At 38.0% G+C, this 16,419-nt stretch overlaps 1 protein-coding gene across 5 annotated transcripts in view; it reads right to left on the bottom strand.

The window, feature by feature from the left end:
* The window catches only part of PALLD (palladin, cytoskeletal associated protein), a 192,849-nt gene that overhangs the window by 67,515 nt on the left and 108,915 nt on the right, over nt 1-16,419 (bottom strand). The gene's annotated exons all lie outside the window — the stretch shown is intronic.

The following is a 16,419-nucleotide window of genomic DNA, read 5'->3' as shown; positions in this document are numbered from 1 at the left end:
TGCCCCGGGCGCCCCGATGCGTGCGGGAGGCGTTACCAGGCTGCCGGGAACGGCAGGGAGACGTGCGTTTCCCGCAGCGAGTCGCCATCGGGATGTTTCTACCCGCTGCCGCAGTCTAAGCCTAAGTCTCCCTCGGAGCTGCAAGAACGGTGACTTTGCGATACGCTTTTTGCCAAAAAATGCTCGGGTCCCAGGCTGGAAGTTCACTTTTTTTCCGTCCAGGAACATCCATAGCCAGCAGAAAAACTCGAGAAGGCTGCAACAGCCTAGTGAGTAGAGGAAACATCCCAGGCTCTTCCATATTGTCATACAACTGCACAAAAGTGTTGCTACCAGAATTTACATCAGCTTTTCTGCGAGGCAGAAGTTTGCACGATTTCCACATCATTTTTGTCTGCATGACAGAATGGGTTGGGATGGCTACACGTTTAATGTAAAACTGTGGAAGCAATGTCTTAAGTTGTTCTGCTAAGCCCTTTAATACTTCTGCATTCTTTTACAGTAACACTTATGCCACTACTCATCACTACGAAGTCCCCAAGTGTTCAGATTAAACTGAATTTAAAACTTTTTTCAGAAAAAAATGTATCAAGCCATTGCACTGTAGTCATCTGTGTTACAAACAGTCTCCTGTGTCTTCCTCATCTGCCAAAGAATAGCATCAGTGATCAGAAAAAATTTACCATATGATGTAAAAATCTAGCTGTTTTGTGGTCTAATTATGTGAAACCTTCCAGAGCGTCAAACACGTACTCTAAAGACATTAATTACTACTAGTCATTCCACTAAGGCCTTCATTTGAAGGTAGAAAATTCTTTTATTTTTCCTCTTCTTTTTTCTTCCTTTTTTCTACAAGAAGATAAAGAGTGCCAGATTTGTGTTGTTGGTTCATACCCTTCTTACTAAAAGCCACTTGGCTGAGATCCAGTGTTTCTTACAAGTTACATGCTAACATCAGTTTTGCAAGTAATCATAGAATGCAACTAATCACTAGTAACATCTACTTAAACATCTACTTAAAACAAGATGGATTATCTCAAAAGATACATCTATAAAATCTCTATTCTCATGCTTAGCCCATGGAGGGGATCTGTGGTATCACTTCCATTTTCTACATCATGAGCAGCAAATCAGCGTATGAACATGCTGACTTTTATCTCACTCTTCAGCATCCTGGACAAGGGTTAAAAGATTTTAGGGATGGATGAAAGCAAGGGTGATCCTCTTTCTTTTTTGAGCTCCAGTTTCCAGTCAGTGTGTATTATAGTTCAGCTCTGGATGCCTGAAAATCTGTTTGCTTTACAAGAACATCACCATAACTATTTTCCCCCAACTGGTATGAACCTCTAACATGAGCAAGACCTCTACCTGAGAAATTTCATTCCACAATGGACAATGCAGAACCAGGTAGCACTGAAAATTTCCCAACCCCTTTCACACTTTTTCACCATTAAGCCTTCTTTAAGACTCAGAACTCACTCCACATCACTCCAGAATATAACAGGAAGAACAGAAGAATGCTGCCAATTAGGAGAAAGGGTGGGGAAAATAAAGTATCTCCCCACTGCTAGAACAGAGAGTGGCATGCCAGAACCTGGCAGTGAGAAGGCTGGCACTGCACGAGCACTCTGTTTGCAGTTCTGGTACACGACCTTAGGGAAGAAGCATGGTAGCCCATACACATAGTATTAAGATAGCACAAAGATAAAAGGAGTATCACTCATGGCTGATCAGGTCTCTTTATGATTTTTGGTAGGTATGCTTGTTGAGAACAGTATTTTATCTAAAAAACAGAACACAGTTCTATTACAGCCAGTAATAGGTGCAGATAATGTAACACAAACAACAAAGAGCAGACCGATGTACAGTAGGAAAAGTCAGTGACAGAAAAACAGTACCTGGGCTTCACACCTCTTAACTGCAACTTCTCCTTTGTATTTGATTATAACAAATTGAGATAATACTGCATTAAAGACATGCATTAAGGAGTTCTCCAACATTTCTTCTGTCACAGCTCTTAAAATCTTTGCATGTAAGAACTTTATGTGTATGAATATGTTCAATTCATGGGGATGGAAGATGAAAGCAGAGACAGCTTGTGAACATCAGCTTAGTTCAAGACACTTGCTTTTCTCTGACTCCACAGCATATTTGGGCATGGAAAGTGGAAATGAAGCTCAGCTTACTGGGAAACAAGCATGAGGCATAGTGTAAGATAAAGATCCAAAGAGAAAAGAAGTAAAACCATATGCTTAACTTAAAACTTAATATGATCTGTGATTCTTTCTTGTAAACAACTTTGCCTGTAATTCCAGCCCCAGGAGCATTTGTTTCTAGTTTAAGGAGTTTCCAACTATATCTACAGCATGGCTGGCAAACTGAAATGAGGGAGACTAATTTACACATAAGAAGACAGTTGCCTACAACTCTAATTAAGTCCTAATATTTAAAAGAAATAATTAAAACATAATTATAATGATAACAAACAGCTTTTGGAAAAATGCAGTAAAAGATCTCAACAATTCATTTCTGTGGACCAGGGAAGATAATGGTAGATGTCACTAGTAAAGCAGGCAAACACAAAACTGCCTGAAGTTTTTTGCTAGCATTCATTCAAACTTTGAGAAGCTTCACAAAATTAAGATTTACCTTTCAAACCACCCTGTAAATAAAATGAAATTAGTATTGTTTGAAGTACAAAAACTAAAAAGGATGACTTCAGAAAAGAAAAGCTGAAAATGAAGAGAGAAAATGTTACACAAAGTAATCACATCCTCAGCAATGAGTGAAAATAAATGAAAATAACTCAATGGACTTCATGAAAGAGTCTGTCAAATTCTTAAACTACTACAGAATAATTTGTAGTATTTAAATATGACTTTTTGCCTGCAGTGTATCTTCAGTGAAGGAAGTGTATTTTAATAGTATACATATATTTTCATTCACAACAGTTGTTTTCCAGGTGCTACTATACTACAAAAAACTACACACTTCTATTTCCTTTCTTCTCTTTGCCTCCTTGATTTTTCCTCATTATGAGATGCAAAAATTTAGCATGGTAGCTGCTGACTTTACAAAGACATTTAAAGCTATACTGGAGTGTGCAATTCTGATCACACTAGTTAAGATGAGACCTCTCAAATTTTTAAAATCAAAACAGGATGGTTTGACAAAAGAAAAACATCTAGCAAATGAAACTTGAAAAATTCTGACGTCTAGGAAGAAGTTGTGATTGAGATTCAAATGGTCTTTTCTAATGGGGGAGACACATGACATGAGATTCTTTTGGTCTTAAAAACTGGAAATTAATTCAAGGATATAGGCATGCCTGTAAATTAACCCAAATAGATTTCAGCTAGCCACAATGCAGCTTTGCATCATATTACAGTTCAAACATCATTAAACTCAGATGGAAATGTCAGTAAAATAGACCCTGAAGGATTGACCAGAAGAGGGAATTGAAAGAATTTACAAGCTTCCAAACTGATTCATATTCAGCTGATGGAATTCAATGATCTGTGGAGCCCAGTTCAGCAATCTCCCTGTTTTTCCTGCATAAATGCAGGAAATGCATCCCATTTACACTAGCTGTGCAAAATAAGCTTTGGCATGCCAACCATTGTGGATTTTAAATTTTTTATTTAAAACAAAAAAAACTATCTCCATAAAACTACATCACCTCCCATACTTTACTTGACAAAAAATTCAAAGCCTTTCTGCATAGCTTTGAATGTGGATTCCTAAGCCAGGAGCAGGACACTGATTTTCTTGGAATGTGTGAGAGTTTGAGATTTCTTTAGAAGGCCAGAATGCAAAGTTAGGATTTCCCAAAACCAAAAGTGACTGACTATACCTCTGAAATGGTACCAACTACCAATCAAAGTTACCAAACATGTGCCAGTCCAAAGCATTTAGCACTCTTTCAAGTATCCTGTACACCTAACTTGGCTGGTGTTGGCAAACACTGAGGTCGTAACTGTAAATTGCTTTGTTTGGCTCTGTTTGGTGAAGATCACAATGTCTGAACTAGAAGTACCAAGCTGTTTGTGGCTTTTGTGGCTTAGCACTTCTGGAAAATAAAAGTTCACATTTGTTGCAAGAAAGATTATTTAAGCAAACATTTCCCATCACTTTCAATTCTGCAAATACACACCATTAAACTTATGTGTTTTACAAAAAGGAAAACACAGCTAGGGCGAACAGTTGATAGGAAATCATACTGCAGTCTCTGATCTATGAAAACATGATTCAACAACAACAATAATGACAACAAAAGAACTTTGTCCAAACTTCTAATAATACCTACAGAAAAAAAAAATTGGCAGTTTCTATTGCTGAGACAATTTTCATAAGGCAGCAGTTACCATTTTTGTGGAAATATATGTACACTTGCATGTGTGAGTGTACATACACGGTGACAAAGTGACTCACACTTAAGTCTTCTTTGTTATACCACTATTTCACCTTTCAGACTAAAATAGCAAAGGTATTCAGGGTAAAAAATAAAATTGTATTGATCAAACTTACTGTGCAACCCCTATGACAGCACAGAAAAAAACTGTGGGTCTACTATGTAGGCATTTTCTAACAAGGAACTGGAACAGTGATGGTTGAACAACAAGCATATAGAGAAGTATCCCACTGATTTCCTAAAGTTCCTAGTTACCTCAGTACCCACATGATTGGTCTGTTTCATCCATGAGTAATCCATGAGATTTCCTGGCCTGCACAACTACTGATACAGCAATGTATAAGAGCTCTGGAAATTAAATATAACAAAATATAACCTAGAAAACCATTCACTCCTCAGGCTTTACTTCATAGTAAACCTGACATAACACTTTTCAGCTGTGATACTGAAATTCCCTTTTACAAGCATTGCCATGGATTTATGAGAGGTCTACCTGCACCTCAGATGCTAAAATTGTTAGAAGGCTTATAAAAAGTCACAGATGATTACAGCAATTTGAATGTCACCTGTAAGTGCTTCCCAGTTCTGAACTCAAATCTCAACACTACATTCTCTTCTTTAATAGCCTGATATGGCAATAGTTAGTGTGTTGTATTTTTCAATTAGCTACACTTCAGTAACTTACAGCTGCTGTAATTGTGAGGCCTGTCAGGCAAGATAAAGAAGCTGTTTCTTCTGAGTCAGGCTTCCCCACCATATTTAAAATGTTTTTCAGTAGCTGTTTATGAGCTGATCTTGACACAATTTCAAGATCAAGGCATAACTTACTTCTTTTCATCAGGACGTCAAGCTCACAGTGCATGTAATTGTTTGCTATAAAGGCTGTGACTTTAGGACACGTTCTGTTGCTAACATTTTGAAACCAGAGCAAACCAGGCCAGTATGTTAAATGTTACTGCTGAAGTTTGCGCCCACAGCTATTTAGTTTTCTCTATTCTAGGTTTCACACAGTCAGCAAAGGTTACAGCTCTTCCTTCTGAATATTTGTTGTGTTGATTCTTCTGAAGAGAAAAAGTGGATAGTGTTCCATGGGTTTTTCCACCAGGAATAAGACCTTCTAACAGGTAGGTAAAACAATGTCGCAAGACACTGCAGATTAGGATCACAGTGCATGAATTTTACACTTAGGTTTAAACCAGTACCTAACTTGCATTTCTGATATCCCATTATATTTTCCATATTTTATGTTGTTACAAAATGCTTTTCTATCTGAATTGTCGGGACAGTATTAGGGTTTTCTAGTACTCATTTTCTTTATTTTCTCTCTTTCTCTGCTACTGTTCTTAACTGCAAAGACACCTCTGTTTCTCAGGGGTGCATGTGTACCCTTTCCAGATGAATTTCTAAGTTTTCATTAGAATACTACAGGAGACAAAAACTTATAATGTATTTTTGTAGTGCTTGAAATTACCTGCAATGGGATTCTTTCCCCCTGGGCAAAGGGTGACTCATTTATCTTCAGTCTGCTAACCAAAGGGGCTGCCAAAGACCCCTCCTTTCTAAACAAAAATCTGTAGAGAGCTTTCAGAAACATGAGAAAATATGACAAACACAGCTTGAGTTCTTAACTTAGCTGGCAGAAGATCACAGGAGGATATGGACAAGTCCGCCAGCCTCGATCCCCTGCATTTACCACTCTGCTGGTAGCAACAGAGAGCAGCTCCCTGCACATAGACTGCTTCCCCGGCTTCCTTGGCATCTCCCCCTCTGCTCCTATTCTGAAATCCTCCAGCTCCAACTTCCTTATTTGGTTGCCGGGACTGTTCTTTGTCTGGCTGAGCCCCCCGGGCCACGCCGCCCCCGGCTCGGCCCGGCCCGGCTCCAGCGGGCCACCCCGCCCGGGCCCCGGGCGAGCCGCGGCCATGCCCATGTAAGGAGCAGCTTCCCGGGCCGGGCGGGCCGCGGGTCCCGGCCGGGAGCGCTCCGGCTCCCTCCGCTCACCCCTGCAGCAGCCTCGGCTCCCACCGCACGGCCGCCGCGGGCTTCCCGAGCAGCAGCGCTCCCCAAGCCGCCCTAGCTGCGTCTGCAAACCACTGGCAACAAGACAAAGGAAAATGAAGCTATGAAGTTTCAGTGTAAAAACTCACAGATTCCTGTAATATTTTCCATTGTTCTTTAGAACAGGTTACAGCGTGTCCTTTGGGGATTTCACTGGTGCTTTCCGCAGAGAAAAAGGAATCCCTCAACAGAGCTACCTACTTTTTTAAAAGTTACTATTCTGTTATGCTACATGAAGAAAGAAAGCGAGACTAGTTTTACTCTCGAAATATCCCAAACTTTTTAAGGTAGCGTTTATAAGGAGCAGCTTACCTGCTGGGAGACAGTGAAATTTGCTAGGGGAACACTCCCTACTGTTGCTACTTAGTTTTAGCAGCACTTCAGGTACTTCCTGAGAAAGAACTGACAGTCAAGCCGTACGCGTCTATGTAAGAGCCACAACAAGCAAGGAAGAACAGTTAAATAAAAAACTTTTAAAAAACCAACCAAAACCCAGTCCGGCTGGTCACCATATTTTGTTGTTCACATCTTTTAGATTTAGTCTTTTGAAGTGGATTTATGTGATAGCTGCCTTTTTTTTTTTTTTTTAATACAAAGATCAGGGAATCCTGTAGGAAGTGATTTTTCTTTAAATTTAAATGAGAAAATGACAACAGTTCAGGAGAATATATACTGAATATGTCCACACGGACAGAAGAAACAAAAGTTAATCCACAGAGATCTAGCTGACTAAGGAGCTTACTGAGCTGTTACTCCTTAAAAGGAATACCCTTAACAAAGTAGAGATTTAAAATTAGTAAAAGTGTTCTGAGACAGTCCTCTCATGCAGCGTGACAAGAAACAACATTTTGAAAAAATTAAAGAAGGTATAGCTAATCTTCAAACTTTCTAATTCTGTTTGGGAATCTGGAAGCATTCCTGTATTTCTCAATATGGTTCCTTAGTATTAAGTTATGAAAACAAGTTCTTAAATACCAAAACTCCTTCCATTATTGCAAGTTCCTGTGGAAGTTTGGGTGAAGCAGAAAACAAGTAGTAGACTGGAACAGAGAGCACTGCTTTAAGTCACTGATATACAGGGCAATAGTGAATGCTCCCAGGCACAAGTAGATGAAAAAAATAATTATGGAGAATACAAAGGTGCATTTATAACCACCTTCCTATAAGATTCCAGCTGCACCCAAGTCAGTTGTATTCTCAGCTCAACAGAAAACCGGCTCTGGTATTTTTATACCGCATTCTTGCCCTCAAGAGAGGCCTGAACAAGTTTGTTTACTTGTGAGAAACCCTCAAACTAGAAAAACGTAAGGAAACAGCTTAATCAAATAACAGAAGAATAAATATATTGACCACATCATAATTACATTACACATTTAAATTAGCATGCTAAAATTCACCTCAGGAAAAACCCAAACAAACCAAACAATTTCAGCAAAATAAGAAACATATAGGAACAATTTAGGAGAATTTATGCCCAGAAAGATCAGTTTTCAAGTTGTCTGTTTCAAGATTAATGTAAATAAAATATTCCTAACTGACAAAGAAAATGCTAAAATAAAAATCCAAAATACAGAAATGCTTTAAGGATAAATGAAACTAAGGTCACAATGATATAGCATTGTCGAATAGTAATTAAAACAAAATGCCATTATCTTATGGAGCTCATCCTCTCTACTGCTAAAGGCTGCAGAAGTACCAGTTTATTTCAGAACTACTCCATCATCTTCAGCAGGTGTTCAGGCTACTGACAAATAACTCACTGCTGATTCTGCAAGCAATTTATTGTCCAGGCCCTGTCATCTGACATCAGTTGATCTGAATGGAACAAATGACATCACAAGAGATATGTTCAGGGTAGGAGGACATATCCTTCGACCTTTGATGTGCTGTTCTACATTTGCTCTTCTGCAAGTAGGAGTAGTCTCTGCTGCATGAGAAACTGACAATGCTCTCAAGAAAGCTATCTAAAAACCTAAGATAAATGCATATGAAAGGTTAGGTTTTTACCCTTGCAGAAACGGTGACCTCCCAGAAGTCTGGAAGCTACTACCCAACTGACTTTCACTGAAAGTTCCAGTCCTCTCTCTGCGTGGTCAAACAGGTTTCAAAGAAAAGGTTTGTCTCTCTAAATACTCCAGATAGCTAAATTGCTGCCGTTGACCCCAGAGGCAATCTTTCATGTGCAAGTATATTTCTATGCAGGTAGAGCATATCTGCTCCCCCCATGCCATCTTCTCATTTTGGTACCTGCCAGTTTGTACTTCCTTCACCTCCCCCAGTGAACCCACTCACTCCAACTACTCCAGTGCTCACATTAAATCTACAGGTGCAACTAGACTGAGCCATGGCAGCTCTTTCTCACAGGCTTGAAGCATTGCCCTCAGAGAACCACACCATATCCTGTCCCTCCTTTGCTTCTGCCAGAGGGTGCCCTCATGCTGTCCAGCCCCACATCCACATTATGGCAGTTTCATGTAGTCAAAAACCAGAAAGCTCTGCAGGAGCAGTAGAACAGAAATGTACCATAAAAGACCACATCATTAACCCAACGGACCTGAGTAGTTTTATCATCTGAATATGAAAGTATTTGGTACCAGCACACAACTACTTACCAAGGTTAGAGTACTGGCAACAACTGTTTCAACCTGCTACTTGGAAACACTGAATTCAAAAATTACAAATCTTTACTATTATTAAAGGAATTATGAAAACAATGAAAAAAACCTCAGCATTTTATCAGTAAAATAAAACTGATTTTCTGTGCTAACGTTCAGGCTTGTAATAAAAACTACTGGCATTGTAGCATAAGCACTAAAACACTTAATGATATTGTAAAACATATTCAATAACACATAATCATATTTCTCAGACTAAACATTAACATATTCTGAATGTATAGATACACACACTGATAATAATACATTTTCATACATATCTTCAAAAAATCCTCTGCCAAAGTATGAGACTGTGCATTGACTTAACTGATAAAACAGGCCTGTTGTACACTAGCCAGTTTGTTCACTAGCACAACTGTTCAACAATAAGTAATTACTACACCTCAGTTTATAGTTTCAACTGAATTATCATTTAATCTTAATGCATGTTTTTCTGATCATACACCCATGTGAGCAACATTAATTATATATGAAATCCATGTGTATTCGTATCAAAATTATATCATCAGAATTTTCAGTGCAGAAGTACTAAAACTTATCCTGGGAGAGACCTGCATGAAAGCTACTCTGAAATGTAAGGTAGTTATGAGAGGTCAAAAGCCATGCATTGACTTATATTTACTGCAGCAGTCAAGGACAAGGCACATGTCTGAGAGAGTTGGTCAAAAATTCATGGGAAGAGGAAGCACTATTCTCCATATGCATAGCTGGCAAGTCCCATTGCATGTAGATCTGGAAAAAAAATTGCCTACATGTTTTCATCAAAATGGAGGAAATACACAGAACAGCAAGTAGATGACCATTTTCCAGTCTGGTTTTAGAAAGACATATATGATGCATGACTTTGTTAAATGATGACTAGTGTTACCTGCAAGTGGTAAATAGTAAATAAGTACTGACTGCTGTGAGGAGCAGCAGAATGAAATGATGAAATGAAAAACTGAAGCTGACTATAAATGGAAAACTTCTCAGTATTATTCCATAGTTTGACTCATCTCAGTCTGTTGGGCAAATTAGAAGATCCAGAGATCAGACAGTGTTAAACAGAGAATAAAGCAGCACTGTAACAAAATTAGCTCAGCAATACTAAATAAGTTTAGCCCTCTTGGTGCAGTGTTCTAGTGAGATCTTCTTCCTTTGTAGAGTCATGTTTGTTAGATGCTCACAAGTTGAACAGAACTTTGAGGAATCAAAATCCACCATAATGTATAACAAAAAGACATGCATCGTGAATACTGGGGCTGTCAAAGCACAACATGCTAAAGACTTAATTTTGTCCTTTAGAAACCAGGTTTCCTCTTCCTAGACATTAAAACATATTATTAAAAAAAACCCCAAACCAACAAAACGACCCCAGAAATACTTCAATAGTAATTTGCAATAACTGATTTTATGGGTAATGTACTCCTCATGGGAGTTCAGAATGACTTAGAAGATTTGTGGAGAAGGTTTTAATGCCCTGTTTACATTTCCTGGGAGCTTAAGAAAAAACAGCCTGAAATAAGCTGCAGCTAATGTGCTACAGGAAATGAAGGAAGACAACCAGACTTCTCAAGAAAGATTTACATTTATATAATGGTGATGGCTATATTTTGGCTTAGAAAAAGGAATGCAATTGTTCTAAAATACACAGAAAATCTGTTGACTAGTGTTTCTCCTTAGTAGTGGATCATGAACCACTCCAACACTGTACACTGCAACAAAATGCTTTTTAAGAGAGCTCTTTCACCATTGCATGATACTTTGTTTAGAAACCAAAATATCTTGTATCAGCAATTCCTCTCTGTATGGCAACCAAAGAGACACTAAGCCAGCACAACCCTCATCTATGCCAAATGTGTTGGTGTGAAACCCACCAGGACATTTTCCATGGTTTCTATGGAGAAAGCATTCAGTCTGTTGGTAAGCAGTAATATGTTCTTGGAAGTATAACATCATCGTTTATGAAAGATGTCCACAGCACATTGATAGAAGAACCTGCAACCAGCTTCTCACCGCTTTGTAAAATTTCCATTTGTGGGAATCAGGTGCCTTTGAAATTAAAGTTTAGAAATTGAAATTAATTAAAGGGGAAAGTGCTTATTACATCTTAAGGACATTATAGCATGCGAGCGCTTCTGTAGAGAATTAATTTATTTGGCAGATGATCTGAATAGTGCCAGAAATAAGACTTTTTCTCTACACTAAACTATGCCTATATTTGGCTTGATCACAAGCTCTTTTATTTAAAAAGAAAAAAGCAAAACCCTGTGCTACCAAAAAATTAGCTTTGCACATGTTCAGCATGACATCATCATTTCAGCCAGATTTTTTTCTGTTGGGTCAGAAGTCCATGAATCATGCACATAGAGTGGCCTATGTGAGATCTCTGGACTGTTACTGGCTTAGCAGGACATTTCTAGAAATCTTGTCCTGACTCACAGATAAAAAGCTTTCAGAACTGAAAGCAAGGAGTTTATCTTGCCTTCATTCCCAATGCTTGCTCAATATGACAAGGCAACTTGATAAGATGCTGTATGGTGAGAGAACAGAGATTAAAGGAAATCATGGGAGGCTATAAAAGTAACTTCTTGTACCTGACTTTATAAACTCACTTTCATGTAATTTCTTGAGATATGTTTGGGTAGAAATGGATGAACAAACTTGTCCAAATTAGTTTTAACTTTGGTTTTGACCCAGTCTTACATGTTCAACTTCCACAGAAATCCTTTGAGAGAGTTTGCACCATGCATCTCTTTCTGGGCTTCTTACTAGTATATTTGGGAAGCATGAAGTTTTGCATACATCAGCTATTCAGCTGAGATGAAAATAAACTGCAAAGGGATATAGTATCATAAAACTTCATTTCAAGAAAGTACTGTAAGACAAATGTGTTTATACTGCAGTAAGCCCGAGTATTAAAATGCTACATTTCATTCAACCAAGATTATTGGAACAGTTTTGCAAAATCTGTGAAGTGTGACATAAGCCTGCAGGTTTTGATGCCTCCCTAAGATGTATATGACTTCTTAATCTAAATTACTTCACATTAATCACTTCATTTTTACTATCTAATTTCCAGTGGATGCTGGGCATTTTTTTCCCATTTCTTTTTTTACCATGACCAGAAATGGTAAAAAAATTTTCGTCAGGTACAACAACTTTGCAAGTATGCAGTTTCCATGGCTTAAAAAGACCATGCTCTGTAAAAAAAGAAAAATCACAATTTTGGTGGTTTTTTGTTTTTCTTTTGTCTTATATGAGTTGTTCTGAATGACATTTTGCTTTCACATGGTTTTACTAGTTTTTAAGATCCTACTTGAATTTTTACTAGGCTTTAAAATTACAGTAGACTAATAAGTGGAATGGAGTAGACAACATCTGTTAACTGATGACATATAGGTGCTAAGGTGCTTTGATATTTTCCTTTTTACAGTGTTAGGCCATGAGAGAGACCTCTTTTTGCCAAAGCTAAACAACACACAACAGCTGTATTTCAGAACATGACAAAGACTGTGATGCGAGGTTTGGCTGAGGATTACTTCATGGTCAGGGATGCTGTATCTCAACTACAATTTTTAAAGGTCCAAGTTCCTTTGAGAAGATATACCCTGAAAGGAGTACTGCAGGCCAGAGCCTTGAGATGCCAAGAGTTCCATGAACTTCTACAAGTACCCATTGTGAGGGCAAGTGCAACTGCAGCAGTTATTCTTAGGCAGCAAATATAATTCATGGTATCACAGCTATGCTGGTGAATAATTATTTACATATTCACATTCTACTGATATCAATAGGTACAAACAACAAAAGAAACTATGTTTAAACAACTCCAGAAACAGAAACCACACCAAAATGAGTCTTGTCTTTTTAATGACAAAAGGAGCAAAGCTGAGCACAGACCTCTGAACTATTTGCTGCACACAAACTCCCCTTATTTCTGGCAGGCCTTTCCACTGGCACACAAGGAAGTCAGTATCTCATCAGGATCCTAAATTACTTGATCTTCCTTGAACCTTCTGTCTTATGTTTTAAGGATCTTTTGTCCCCCTCAGCTCACCTTAAAGAACTGCAATTCTTTTTTTGATTTTGGATACAGTGAGCTAGGTAACCACACTAGCTCACTCTTCAAAAATATGCCTCTGACTGATTTATTTGCATCACTATTTCCTGGCTTGTTCTTCTATGAAATACTGTATAGCTTCCTTTACTTACGTACACATTCCAGAGAACACAACACACAGTGAAGTGAGGAAACAGTCCCACGTGTATGTAAAAGGCAATACAGTATTTTTATTTCTTTTCTAATTTCCCAATAAGCTAAGAGAAAAAACAGGTCCTAAATAATACAGTCAGCAGAATGGTATTATGAATAGTATGGTTTGATACATGATCTGGGATGTAATTCTCAAAAAATGAAATAAGTCTGATAAGTCTAATCACTAAATATGCTTTCTTATCATACTTTAATCAGATATTGCTTGGACAGCATCCCATACATTCTGCAATAAAACAACATGTAAGTAAAGTCTGGATTTTTGAAACAAGGAGCTGCAATTCTGGTCACTGGTCTGGGAAACTAAAAGCCACCAAAACCCAATAGCCACTAAGTAAAAGATGAATCATTTCAGAGAATGGTAAAAGGGGAGGAAAAAAAACCCAACAAACCCAAACAGAAGGGAAAAAGAACAACCCACACTTCAGTAAAGCCTATAGGAATCAACTGGCTTCAGACCAAAAAATGCTAATGGAACATAGATTACCTAAGAAGAAGTGAAATAAGTTTCCAAGAGCCATGGAAGTTGATTAAGACAAATACTCATTGTACATGGAAAAAAAAGCAATTCCACTGGACCACTTTCCAAATGCCTGATCTTGCACTCCTTGGACACCCTAATTCCGTTTAAAGTTATGAGTTTAGGCTAGGTGTTGGGATTATATAACTATGTCTTAAAAGACAAATGCAAAGTAGTACAAAGCAAAATTATACACAAACCCAGGATTAGGAAAAAACCCCCCATAGCTAGACAAAAAAAACCCCCTAGAAATTTGGAATGAAAACTACAATGAAAATAGCCAGAGGTGAGGTATATTTCTAATCCCTTCCTCTAGAACTGGAAAATATTGAGGAGGAGGAAATTCAGAGTAAGGGGGATGAAACTGTGGAAGTTAAACAGTCTTGTCAAAAAGAGAAATATTTGAGTAACATTTCCTAAACTACTTTAAAAGGGAGTAAACTAACCAAATGCCTTCTGAAATTGGCTGTATGCCCACCACTTTGGTTGACTTTAGGGTCAGTAAGGCAGAGGACAGACATAAGCTAGCATAGCTGAAAAATCAATACAGTTAAAACACAGATGGAATTTATTGTAGAGCAGCTGGAAATGCAAAGAAAGAATTCTATGGATCTATATTGACGGTGTAACTTTGAAAAACATTCTCCAAGTATGAAAGTGCTTTACAAAACAAACAACTTAGACATAGTCATACTACAGAAAACAGAACGTTCTACTCTGAATGTCTGGCATAATATTTCTGATCGGTTTAATAATATTATCTTTCACATCAGTCCAAACAGACCTGGTAATGAAGATCAATACATCCTTCACATGATAATATAACATGTGTATGAAAAAATCCATGAATTGGACAGAAGACAACTGTACAAAATAAAATGGGAAATTCTAAGTGGTTTTTTTCCCCTTTGATTTTCTTGTAATAGATAATCTGGTTAAATTCTCAGGTATTTTGCAGCTTTAAAGAATTCCTGGAAACCCTTCAAGACATTCACCCATGTCAAGATTTTTATTCTGCAAGGAGTCATGTCAGAATCAACACAATAAATGTTACCACGCAGTATTGCTAGCGAGTCACTGTTCGAGAAAGTTTCCTGATGTACCACTGCACAGGACAGTTATTCATACCTTGTAAGTTTTATATTTCAAAAACCCCTGTTCTAAAATACTCGGTACCAAGAGTAACATTTAAAAGATTTTTGTTAAAGGTGTACTGAAGCCACCTTACACACTAAAGAAAGATGCAGTTTCACTGTTATTTTGGGCCAGTGGTGAAAAGGTAGTGATCTGGCCAAAAAACGAACATTTTTTTTGGGCTTACTTTTCAACCATATCAGCTACTTAATTGATGTAGTCATGTGTCTGCATGACTGCTGGTGTTTTGGCAGGGGGAGAAGTTGTAAGATGGGGGTTGAGGAATACAGGTTTATCCTTTTTTTGTGGCAAAGTATGGCCCTTGGTGCAGCATAAGCCAGACAGAAAACTACCCACTGAAAACAACATGAAGACACTAAATTCTGTCATGTATCTCCTTAAGGCATATGTGGCATCTGAGACTGGAGATTAAGAGAATAAAAAACCGTAAACCTTTGCACTTAGAGACTAGAAAAACAATGCATAAAGAATGTATAAAATACTTCTTAGAGAAAACTATGAAGCTCAAAGGATAGCAAGTTGACTGAGAAGCAGGTTACAGGTATTTCACTGGGAGGAGCTCCACCTACTTAAGAATGCCAGGTCATTTCTGAACCAGAGTATACTTTTATTACCCCTTTTTGTCTCTGTGTTGAGACAAACTCCTTCTGATCCTACTTTGCAAAGTTAAAAAAAGCCCATCTGACAGCAATGGCACACATACTCCATTACATCTTGCAGTCCCACCTGATACGGTGTAGAATGGTTTACTAAATAAACATTAGAGGTTACTAAACATACCTCTCAGATCAAAACTGGAGAGATAGATAATCTTTTTTGGATACTTACATGAATGTTGGTGAGAATTCAGAAGAACTTGTGCAAACAACAGAGAACATCAAGATTACAACAGCACACATATAATACTTGGGAGACAGATATGAACAATATTTGAACCCAGACGTGAATTTAAGCAATACTGTCTTCTATAAACTGCTTCTCACATGAATTAACATGGGTGACTGTCATTCTTTAACAACAGTAAGCAGTACATTTCCAATTCTTTTTATGGATATAAAAAAGCACCATGATATTAACAAATATTACTTCTCTGTTGTTGTTTCTCCAAGACATCTGTGGGATATTAGAAATGTGGGCAGCACAAAAGCCCCATTCCCTCTTTAATCCTGCAACTAGCAGTAGTAGATTCCTACTTGCCAAACAGCTTGGTTTCTGCATTTCTGTTGCTGGAGGAAGAGGTAATTTACACTACCCTATCTACTCAGGCAAACTTTCCTCACTGACAATGACATTCACCTTGGGAATGTCATTGTCAGTGAGGAACTATACTGGCAGAGAAAAACCTGCC

Source organism: Corvus cornix, chromosome 4 (genome assembly GCF_000738735.6).
Source record: "Corvus cornix cornix isolate S_Up_H32 chromosome 4, ASM73873v5, whole genome shotgun sequence".
Classification (NCBI taxonomy): Eukaryota; Metazoa; Chordata; class Aves; order Passeriformes; family Corvidae; genus Corvus; species Corvus cornix.
This window is presented reverse-complemented; position numbering and strand designations above follow the sequence as displayed.